Raw genomic sequence first — 11565 nt, forward strand, 5'->3', positions numbered from 1 at the left:
ACACTTCTTAGAATTAGTAGAGAAGAGTATAGGGGTTTGATACCACATGCAATGAGACACTTTAGAGACACACTTTAGCTTTAGTGCGAATGGTGACTTTGGTTTTGATGCAATATTGATCGTTGATCACCGTTGATGAGATCAACAGTCACGATTCGATCGGGTGTGGTCAAGAGGCACAATTCAAAATTAACAGTCATTAACTGTTAACTACTTTTCATGAATCAAACTCCAAAAAACACACATTTTCGAAATTCACTCTCTCTCTCTCTCCAGTCTGCTACGGTCTTACAGAAGGTTTCTCCGAAGATTCTTCAACTTTGCTAGTTGTAGTTTCTCGTATCCTAGGAACGGATTTGCCTGTAATCCAACATCAAACTCAATGAAATCAAGTGGAGACAAATAACGTTCTAAAGACATTGACTATCTTTTATGCATCTCTTTCAAAGATGTTTGATCTTTAACCATTTAAAGACCTACTTCTAAAGCACGAGCCTCAAAAATTTTTTGGGCCAGCCACAAATAGCTTTCTCAAATAAGAATTCACCACTATTATCCCTTATGATAATGGCATGTTTGGAACTGTCTACTTTTATTGAAAAAATGAAGCCACCTCAATGTCATATCAGCATATGGAGGGATAAACGTTTTTTTGGCTCAAAAATCACTGTTTGGTACGTGCTTTTATTAAAAAAATACAAATAAATATTTATGCATTTATTTGCATTGGTTTTGTGCATATAGCCGTTTGGGGAAGCGAGAAATTCTCGCTCCCTCCAATGCCTAGGCATTTCATGAAACGACGAGCTGAAGTGGATCCGGTGTGGCTGCTAACGTGTCGTCTAGAGGTGATGATCCGAAGCAACCTGGATCTAGTATTCTAAAGGTAGATATCTTCTTCCTCACTCGATGACCTAAAATGCTGAAGCACTAGAAAGAGAAATATTTCGCCGCCTTAGAGGAGAACATCTGGATCTACCAGTCCAGCGATGATCGGAGAGAGGATTCTTCGCCGGAGGGAGAGCAGCTGCCGCTAGTAAGAGGTCTTCGTTTTCTCCCTATTTTCTCTTTGTTTTCTCTTTTCTCTTAACTTTCGGCAATATCTCTGTTTTCATTGAAGGTTTTAGAGAGTTTTGCCGCATCTGAAGGTTTTAGAGAGAGAGAGAGAGAGAGAGAGAGAGAGGGAGAGAGTGTTTCTCGCCGCCTGTATATTCTCTGAGTGTTGTCGCATCTATTTTCATCAGTTACTTTTTATATTTTTCGTCAATCCTTAACATACCAGTAAGAGAAGCAGATATCATTTCTTTATTCTTTCCTAGTATACACAAAACTTTAATCATCTGTATACAAGTTTTGTGCCCTGTTTTCCTAATATGCATATCTTTGTTTACGAGGCTGTTGACATGTATTTTTCTAAATTTACATGTTTAAGTTGTAGATTTTAGATGGTTATTTCTGACATGTTGAGTATTTGTAAAAGATATCCATGGGATTCCCACTGGTTTTATCAATTACACTTGAATGGCATTAATAGCCTTCATACCGTTGGATGTGGATTATATCATATATACCGTTGGATCTAAAAAGCAGTCTCTAAGTTGAAGCATATATACCGTTGGATTGACTAATGTATCATGTATATCACAATGAAAGTGTCACACTGAAACATCTATATGGTTCTTGAAACACCCCACCAAACAGCATGAAATGGAAAGACGTTTATTGTTACTGAAGGGTAAAGGAACCCCCACCAAATAGCATGAAATGGAAAGACGTTTATTGTTACTGAAGTGTAAAGGAACATTTCTTGAAACGCCTACATTAAATTTAACCAAACAACAAGGTGAAAAACGTTTAAAGTGAGTCTTTATCAGATAAACATTCACCCAAAAACATAAATGGAACCAAACACATACAATATCCGGTCGAGATCGAGAGAATCCTTGTGCACCATCCACATTTAGCTTAATGAATGCTGTGTGTAGAAGTGCCCAATGCGTAGTAGAGGTGGGGTTTGTAAATGGATCGCATGAAGCATTAATTGATCATTGTTTAAGATTATCCACGTCCTCAACTTGAGCATGAGCCAATTGAAAGCACTAAACAAGGATAGAAGTTGGAGTTTACATAGTTGTCCTGCAGCTAGCCTTCCAACAATGAAGCATTAATTAATCTTTGTTTAAGATTATTCAGGTCCTCAATTCATCTAGCCTTCCAACAATGCCAAAAATTAACAGAAATTTTACACAAGTAGCTAATATCATCACTTAGAGTCTCCTTGACTTTGTGCCACCAGAAGGAAAATCCAATCTTCTAAACACCACCCAGAGTATTCTTCAATTTAGAGAGCTAGACATGATGTAAACTAGATAGGAAAATTGGCTTGACAATGAAGAAACAGAGACATGTATTCAACTAAGTCATGGCAAGGTGCAAAGTGGGCAAAGATTATCCATCTTTTGGGTATAATTAGTTACGTAATCCTTGAAAGGAAAAATATGGCAAAGAATTCTCCAAATAGAAATAACATGAATTAGAATGTGTAAGTTCTCTAAAAGCTTTTCCATGATATGTTTGGAAGGGCATTTTAACTACTTGAAGATTCATCATATGCATTAATTAATAACTTAGGAGACGTTTGGATAGTCTGAAGATCTTATAAAATCTCAAGATCATAAAAGACTGACGAGCTTTCACAAGTAGATCTTCAAAGACCAAAGACCATTAGTTGCAATTTTTTAATGATTTTTTCAAAAGCTAAAAAGATCGAAAGACCGTTTGGCAAGAATACTTGTCGATCCCTCTTACATACATGTTAAATGTTATGGAAAAGTACGGACAGGACTAATGCAGATTTCTGAATCCCAATGCAAATCTATAAATATTCAAAATGTCAAAAACCCACATGCACCCATTCCCACCCGTGAATTAGCATCAATTCCGAGTTGGCACCTATCCCAAATGTACTTTGAGCTTACAAATTCTGACCCTGGACTGAACCGTCATTCTCTCTAAATGTTATGTGCGGGACCCAATAACGCATTCAAACATGTAAATATTACTTGTGAGCCCCATTTACACATTTACCTTTACAAAATATTAAAATTGGCATAGCTCCACTTACAAATTGACATGTGATGGGGAGAACAAAATTGGTATTTTTCTATACATATATACTGATTTATAACAAATAAAGAAACAGTGAAGTGCTTTAAGACAAATAAAAAGCATACGCTGTATACAAGGTGGACATCTTCATACACACTTATACACAGGAGGTTTAAGACTTTACTTTTAAGGGTGTCCATGCTTGTATTATGTTGCTCCTCAGCGTTTTCCCTATGCCTCAACAGAAGGCACACCTCCAGGCATACACTTTCCGTACCTCTTAAATCACTCAACCTATCAAGAGGGGTGCTTGATCCTTACCAATCAAAAAGAAAATATTGGATCTGAACCGAACCATCTTTTGTATGTATTTATTCTGATCCTAGTAGGGAGGACCTTCACTTGAGCTTTTTATGGCATCAGCATCAGTTACAGGGCCGCTGTAAGCCCAGAAAACGCTGTTTTTTATCAGCAACTAAAAGCCTAGAAAATGTTGTCTGCAAAAGTACACCCCCAAGCACATCTGTCCCAATAATGGCTAAATGAGCTTCCACCAAATTGGAGCCTAATGAGACTGATAAGGCAAGAACAGCAGGAGGGGGGCGTGATCTTGGGTGGGGATCATCAAGATATGATTGAATCATTTCTACTAGGTTCCTACTCAAAGCAGTATAGAAAACCTTTAAATTTCAGTTTTACCAACACCCAAGAGCTGAGAATGCCAAGAAGCTTACATCCAATGGCTCAAAAGATGTTGCTCTGTTGTTTCAAAATCATCCTGTTTCTCTCCTCCACCACACCCCATATAATGACGTGTGATGGCATTCTAGTAGTCCCTATGTCTGATTCTACGTCACATTAACATACAAATGAAGTTGCTACCTCCAACTCACCTAGCACACTCATTTTCAATTTTATCCTCTAGTTCCTTCTGAGTATGGATAGAGTCTCACTGCCCCAAACGGCCAAATCTATCCCCTGATCTAGAGTCTCAGCAATTACCATCCATAGGAAATGGACACAAACAGGTGGAGGAACCATTCTCAGATTTTACATCAACTTGTTTAGGCTACTTTATTTCAACTTCACATGTAGTTGAATCCTCAAAATAAAATGATTAGCAAGAAAAGTAGTCTCATATGAAAAACAACAACAATAGACACACAGAGGTGGAGATGGGACCTCATGGATAATGAACAAAGCATGCATCAGGTCGTATATTTATCACTTTTGGGTACTTGGTGGCTGGTATAATTCATGGTGAGTTCTTAGTTTTCTTTCTTTCTCTTTTTCCCACTATAAGATTTCTGCTACTTGTTTATAATTGAGATTTCTGCTATTATTTGAATTAAGTTTGTGAATTTTTAATAAAAGCCCCACTCTTCTTTCTTGTTGCAAGAACTATACTATGGCTGAACTTGTTTCCAACGTAGCCACTTCTAAAATAGAATGAAAGATTTGAATGGTTGAGTTATCTTTGATCATTAAAGTGGACCCTCAACAACTCTGCATTTGTACTCCTTAAATTATCTGATATATACACCAATTCTCATAGTAGACATTCTACTGATAAAATTTTATGGTGATTCTAATTAGGAGTGCACCATTTGGCCATTATTCTGGCTGTAGTTTCTTTTGTTCTGGCGGTTGTGATGGTTGTTGCAACAGTTATTTTCTTTGGGAAGAGGAAACTTGCAAGGAGGAGAGGTATCATTTGCTTCATATTTTAAAGGTTCCTTTTCTTTTGTTATAGTTTGGAATCCAAATTATATTGATCTTTCATCTGTTTCAGAGAGGAAAGCCACACGGTGCTCTGGTGACCGTTGTAAATAAATCTGAGCTTAACATCAAATATGAGACTCTTGAAAAGGCCACAAACTATTTTAGCAATTCCAACAAACTGGGTCAAGGAGGATCTGGTTCAGTGTACAAAGTAATTCTGAATTATCCAATTTTCTTCACAGGGAATGGTTTTGAACACGCTTTTGACTTGAAGGTATTATCAAACAGGGTATTTTTCCAGATGGGAAAGTTGTTGCTGTAAAGAGCCTTTTCTTTAACACAAGACAGTAGATGGATCAGTTCTTTAATAAAGTAAATTTGATCAACACTGTACATCACAAAAATCTTGTAAAGCTGTTAGGCTGCAGTATCACAGGTCCAAAGAGTCTTGCTGTTTATGAACATGTTCCTAACCAAAACCTTGCTCAATACTTTTTTGGTATTATTCTCCCAACAAATATGTTTTTCTAAGTCAATTATAACTTTATCCACCTTTTTCATTATCAGTAACGGATGATAGCTTATTGATAAAAAATCATGTACGAGATACATATATAATTACAACAAGACCAAAAGTAAATTAAAAACAACAGACCCTCTCTGAACACCCCCCAAGCACATCTGTCAGCAAAAACAACAGATCATTTATTAATATAGTAATATAGTAATTCAGCAAAAACATCAGACCGTTTTTCTCAGAGTTGATTCTTTCCAAGGATCTTTAATTCTTTTAAGTCTCACGCTCAGAAGCTCTTTAAATTGATATTCATACGTCTTCAGTGTAAACACAAAAAAGTGATTTTATTTGCTATCTATCTTCCTGCAATTGCTAATCTGATAACTTGTCTCCCTATTTCCTTATTTTCTAGCATGATAAGCAAACAAGGACATGGTTGACTAAGAAATTTTCTGTGTAAATAGCAAGAATATGGCAAGAGAAAGCGTAGGAAAATTTCAGATAGTCAATAACAAATACCTGGAGCAGAACACAAAAACCTATGGGCATGTCACAAAAATCTAGCTACGGTGTTCCCACCATTCATACTCAATTGTCCGAACCTAACATTGCTTGACTTGTCAACGAACCACTTGAGCGGTCCAATACCACAAACCTTGGCAACCAGTTTACAGAAGCTGGATACCTCAATTTCCATTGTCTCAATACGAATCTACTTTCAAGTCCTATCCCTCCAGAGATTGGGAACTTGAAAGAATTGCAGAGGCTGAAGCTCTCGAGTAACATGCTTATCAGACCTATACCTTGGACACTGGGGAACCTAACAAATCTTTAGTGATTATACCTTGACCGAAACAATTTAACCGACACAATCTCACGGGAGATCGGAAACCTGAAATGAGAGATGTCGGTTGAACATGGTGAAGAACGACAATCAATGATGAAAAAGGAGAGGAGAAGTGAACAGTGTGTCACGATTAGTAATTGTGTCGATGCTTCTCAAATGCTGGGGGTAGAGAGTTTCTCTGAGTCGAAGTTTTGTCAAAAGTATCAAAAAGCTGAGAAACCCAAATAGACTATAAGCTTGGTTTGGAGATTCTGAGATCCAGACCATTTTGGTCTTTTAGGGTCTTTCTTGGGATTCTGCCTTTTGGTCTAACGGGCTTTCAGTAGCCAAACAGAACAAGGACCATTTTTGGTCTACCGGGCTTATAAAAGCCCAGAAGATCTTTCAAAAAGACTTGCCAAACAGGGCCTTACTCTACAAGTCAAAGTATCCTTACCTCCTTCAAGAGTTCGAGAGGTATTAAATGTATGTAGAAAAGAAAAAAGAAAGAAGAAAGAAAGAGCTTCAGTTTTGAACACTCTGAAGATAGCACATAGATAATAATGAGATCCCATGCTTAAAAAGGGCATAGAAAACAAACAGGAAGCTGCATATGGTTATAACAATCATGGCTTTTCTTCACTGAGCTCTGGACACACTATCACTAATAAAAGGATAAAACAACTAAATAGAGAGCTGCTCATCCATGATAATACAAATTAGAACGTTGTCAATCAAAATTTCTCAGCTTTTTAAGGTCAAAGGAAACATAGACGATAATGAGTATAACCAATAGCAGACTCCTCAAATAAAAACTTCAGTTAAAAAGAAGTGGGTAGCATAAATATTTGCATGTTAAGCATCTATGACATTTAGAAGACAATGCGTGTAGGAAAACAAATCAAAGAAAACTCAACTGTTGGTACCAATTTCTGTCCTGAATCAGTTCAACTTTTTATTCCATGACCACTTTAGCACCAACAGCCTTCATCTTCTCAATTATTTGTTCCCCTTCTTCCTTTGACACCCCCTTTTTTATCACAGAAGGCGTCTTCTCCACCAAGTCCTTTGCTTCCTTGAGGCCTAAATCAGTAAAACTCCTGACCTCCTTAATAATCTTGATCTTCGAAGCTGCATCATAAGACTCTAGTTTCAGTTCAAACACGGTTTTCTCCAATTTCTTCTCCTCCTTGGCGGCTGATGGTGCCTTCGTCGTCATTCCAGCCAATCCAGCAGCAGCACCCGGTTTCATGACACCAACAACTGGTGCTTCCTTCATACCTAATTTTTTCATCAAAATTGATGACAGCTCAGCAACTTCAACTAATGTGAGTCCCGATACTTCATCTACAAGCCTAAACACCCTATCAGTTGGTGGGCTCCGATGCTCAGTAGGATCAAAATTCGTTGGGTCGTAATTTGCAGGGAGCCTCCGCTGATCAATCATTTCTAGTTCTTCTTCCTCCTCATTCTTTGCAGGAGCACCAAATCTTCGAGAGATACACTCCAAGTTCACAGCTTTCAATGTGACTGATGCACGAACAATGGGTTGTCCATAGAACACATGCGAGAAACGGCACCCATATTTTGAAATCAAGCTCATATTGAAGTTCTTGGGATTTTAACTCTGATATCACCTTCTCAAGTACAATAGGCACATTCTTTGACCTCTTACAGAAGAAAGTCCATCACTGTTGTAGAGAGAAAAAAGAAACCAATCATTACGAACATGGATAGATAATCTTATTGTAGATTTCTTTTAATTTATCAAAAGAGATTTGCAGTCATGTAGTTACTGGATTGAGGGCTCCCAATTGAGACTTGAGAGAGAGAGAGAGAGTGTGTGTGTTATGATGAAAATTTTGCTTTACTTCCCATTTACATCAAAAGAAGTTAGAAAGGGTGCAAATATTTAGTGCAAAAAGTTTTAAACCATTTTAACAAATGCAATCTATACTCCAATATGTAAATATTTCTGGCTTTTTTTGGGTTTTCAACTAGATGTTTACTGGATTAGAGTAACTTAGGTTTAAGGTTAACAACAAAAACATAGAATTTTGGACATGAAGTGTGATGACATGGTGGGGGATTCTTTGGCAAATGGGGTTGTTACAAATAAGAGACATAACAAAAAAGAGAAGAAAAAAGTAGTGTTAACAATGCCATGGATGTTCCTCTGAAAGACAATGATGTAGGGAGACCCAAACTGGAAAATACCCTCAAGAAAGTTAAAGATTTGTTCGTTTGACTTATCTACTAAGCCCTTGGAGGCTTGGACAATAATCATTTGTTTTCAACTAGTCTAAGTAATGAGAATGAGAAAAGGAGACACCAAATGTTCTGGGCAAAATTATAAATTCTATAGAGTGTCTATAGGGTGGAACTTCCACCTTTTGTAATACTTGATGTTGAGATTAATAAAATCTTTCCCTTGCTGATAAAAAAAAAAAAAAAAAAAAAAAAAAAAAAAACCAGTTTAAGTAATGAGAATAAGATAAGGATAAAGAAAAATAAATCAAGTTTAACTGATGGGGTAAATTCCACAGTCCCGTCATCTGTGGAAAATGTCAAGCAGGATATTTCTAAGAAAACATTTGAAGGAAACCAAAAAGACATTAGCAAGGAATCCGATGCAATAATCCTTCATGAACAAACTAGTGCATCGCCAACAAATCTTAGTGGTATCATTGAGAAGCAAAAGCCATAAGAACAATACACCGGAACAAGCCAACACAAAACGGAATCTTCTGTATCAATTTTCATTATTTATTATTTATTATCTTTTTGTTTTTTATTTTTTTATGTTTGTTTTAATTTTTTTATTTTATCCTTTTTTGTTTTTAACAATTATTTATTTATTTGTTTTTATTTTTCTTATGAAACCCTATTTGTAAACTTATTATTTTTATGGAATTATTGTTATTATTGTTTTATTTGTCTATTTTTTTGAATCTTTTGTATTTTTTATTTTCTTTATTTTCTTTCTTTTTTATTTCATTTTCATTACCAAATTTCTTTTAATAGCTTATTCTCCCCACAAATAAACTCTAATCTATCAAGCTAAGCATCCCGTTCCATTGATCCAAACTCACCATTACAGATTGTCAGATTCTTAACCTCCTATTTTATTCCTTCGTTTTTTGTCATTTTTATTATCATATTTATTTATTATTATAATTTTTTAAGCTTGTTTTGCTTTCTAATTCTACCGCGGTGTTTGCTATTAACAGTCTTTCTCCGACCCCGGTATCGTTGATGCTCAATAATAAAAACAGCTTGGTGTCTTTCGTTTCAAGAGGCAGAACCCAGCCACGCACTCAGTAAAATAAGACAGGTAATATATTAACGCACTCAATCGTAAACTAAACAATTTTCAAGAAGAAGGAAAAAAAAAAAAAAAAAAACAGCGATGAACTAAACAAGCGGTGATCATCTTTTAGAACATATCACTAACAGAACTTTACAAAATATTAACAGACAATCTCATTTAAAAAATGGATCAATGCGTTGATCATAAACAAAACATTACAATGACTCAGAATACCAAGAGAAGACTACGGCGGGACCGGACTAACATTGAGGATTCGACAGAGACTGGTTCGGCGGAGCTTCATCACCAACTCTGTCACCTTCTCCCATTAGATTTTGATCGTTTCTTGGCAAAATATAGGGGAAAGAAAACAAGGAAAAACACGAAAAAATAACTAAATACAGGGGAAGAGAAGACAGAGTTTATCTGGTTGGATTTTGGCCTGAAACCGACCGCTGCAACAGGAGACACGGGCTTATTCGTTTCCGACTATCTTGTTGAACGAAAATGGTGATGTCGACTTGCAATAAAAGAACTGGGGAGGGCGATATTCCGGGTATGCAGCTCGGGCAATGGCTACCGTCGATGGTTCTGCTCAGCCGGCGAACGAAACAATGGCTTAATGATGGGTTGGGGAAGCCCAACTGTTGAATCAATCGTTCTGCCGCCGCTGTGTTCGTCGGAAGGAAGAAGACGAACAGTGTTTCTTCGGGATTTCGGTCGATTCGATGGTGGAAGAAGAAGAAGAAACGGAGAGGGGGGGATCGGCTGTCGCTGGTGCTGGATTCTCTCGAATAAGGTGAACAGTGCCGAATTCTAATCCCCCAAAATTTAGGTTAAGCTGGATATTATAATTGGGAGTAAGGGTATTTTGGTAATATTCGGAAATTATAGGGCAATTTCGTTATTTTAGAATGTTTGGTTTAGGGCTGTTCATGACAAGACCCAAACCGACCAACCCGGTCCGATCCAATCCGAGTTGGTCGGTTTTTCTTCGATATCGATTGGTTTCGGGTTACAAAAAAATATAAACCGACTTAGATATATATTATATATAATATATTTTAGTTTTAATATATATTTATGGATATATATATTTCAGCTTTATTTTAGAAATATACATATTATATAAAAAAAATTATATATTAAATATTAGTTTTAATCCATCAAATCATTTTTAACTTCCAGGCATCCAGCCTTTGCTTTCTTAAACTTGAATCCTTTACCGTTCACGCTGAGAGAATCATTCACAAAACCGACCCAAACCGATTCAAATCGATTAGGTCTATTTTACTTAGTATTGGGTTGGTTTCGGTTTCATTTTTAGGTAAACCGACCAGGTCGGATAAGTTGGAAAAACGCCAGTAAACCGACCCAACCCAACTCATGAACAGCCCTAGTTTGGTTAATTCGAGTGTAAGGGTGATCAAACCTGGTTAAATCGGCCAATGACCTATTGACTTGGGCAATCAAACCGTTGACTCATTCAATGGTTTTAGTCATTTTTTATTTTAATTATTTTTATTGTTAGAATAGGCCATTCATTCGAACCGAATGATCAAACCATCAACCTAAAAATCGATGGCCAAAACAACTTCGTTTCCAGGTCGATTTTTAAAACCATGCTTTGCGTGTGGGGGATAATAAGATTGGTCGGAATAGAATCTTTTATTTGGATGGGTAAACAATGGTATTTTTTTGTTGAAATTTGACGGTGTAAGGTTTCTGTGCATTCTAGTTTAATTGGTAGATTGGATTGGCCCAACTAGACCCAGATTAGGCAGATCTGTGAGGGTACTAATTTGGTCAATTTATGGCTTCCAAATGGAATATAAGTGCAATGAATGGGCAAACAAATGTATTTTTGGTTGGAATTTCATAGTGTAGGGTTTTTTAGCACTATGAGTTGAATGGTGAGATTAGATTGGTCTAACTAGGACTGGATCAACCGGATTTGGAACAGTAGTGGTTCAATCAATTTGGACTTTGAAATTAGAATCTAGGTGCCAAGGAAGGGCAAACAAAGGTATTTAGGGATGAAATTTTACATACGGGTATTTTAGAGTATGTGGGACCTGTTGG

General features: G+C 36.7%; 1 long non-coding RNA gene and 1 pseudogene across 6 annotated transcripts; one reads left to right on the plus strand and one right to left on the minus strand.

The window, feature by feature from the left end:
- Positions 1 to 746: 746 nt before the first annotated feature.
- On the plus strand, positions 747 to 5366 carry LOC148864346 (uncharacterized). Its single transcript, XR_016109712.1, has 3 exons — positions 747 to 1043; positions 4705 to 4815; positions 4901 to 5366. It is a non-coding gene; the product is annotated as an uncharacterized LOC148864346 (long non-coding RNA).
- A 1517-nt stretch (positions 5367 to 6883) lies between these two features.
- LOC148864347 (uncharacterized) lies at positions 6884 to 10313 on the minus strand (annotated as a pseudogene). 5 transcript variants are annotated; one of them, XR_016109711.1, is made up of 3 exons: positions 9886 to 10294; positions 8564 to 8607; positions 6884 to 7864 (listed from the first exon to the last, which is right to left on the minus strand). The product of XR_016109711.1 is annotated as an uncharacterized LOC148864347, transcript variant X5 (transcript). The 5 variants fall into 5 exon arrangements; XR_016109707.1 differs by lacking the exon at positions 8564 to 8607 and having other exon boundaries at positions 9937 to 10313; XR_016109710.1 differs by lacking the exon at positions 8564 to 8607 and having other exon boundaries at positions 9886 to 10310.
- Between the last annotated feature and the right edge of the window lie 1252 nt (positions 10314 to 11565).

Source organism: Nelumbo lutea, chromosome 3 (assembly GCF_056320005.1).
Source record: "Nelumbo lutea isolate HS-2025 chromosome 3, American lotus-T2T, whole genome shotgun sequence".
NCBI lineage: Eukaryota > Viridiplantae > Streptophyta > Magnoliopsida > Proteales > Nelumbonaceae > Nelumbo > Nelumbo lutea.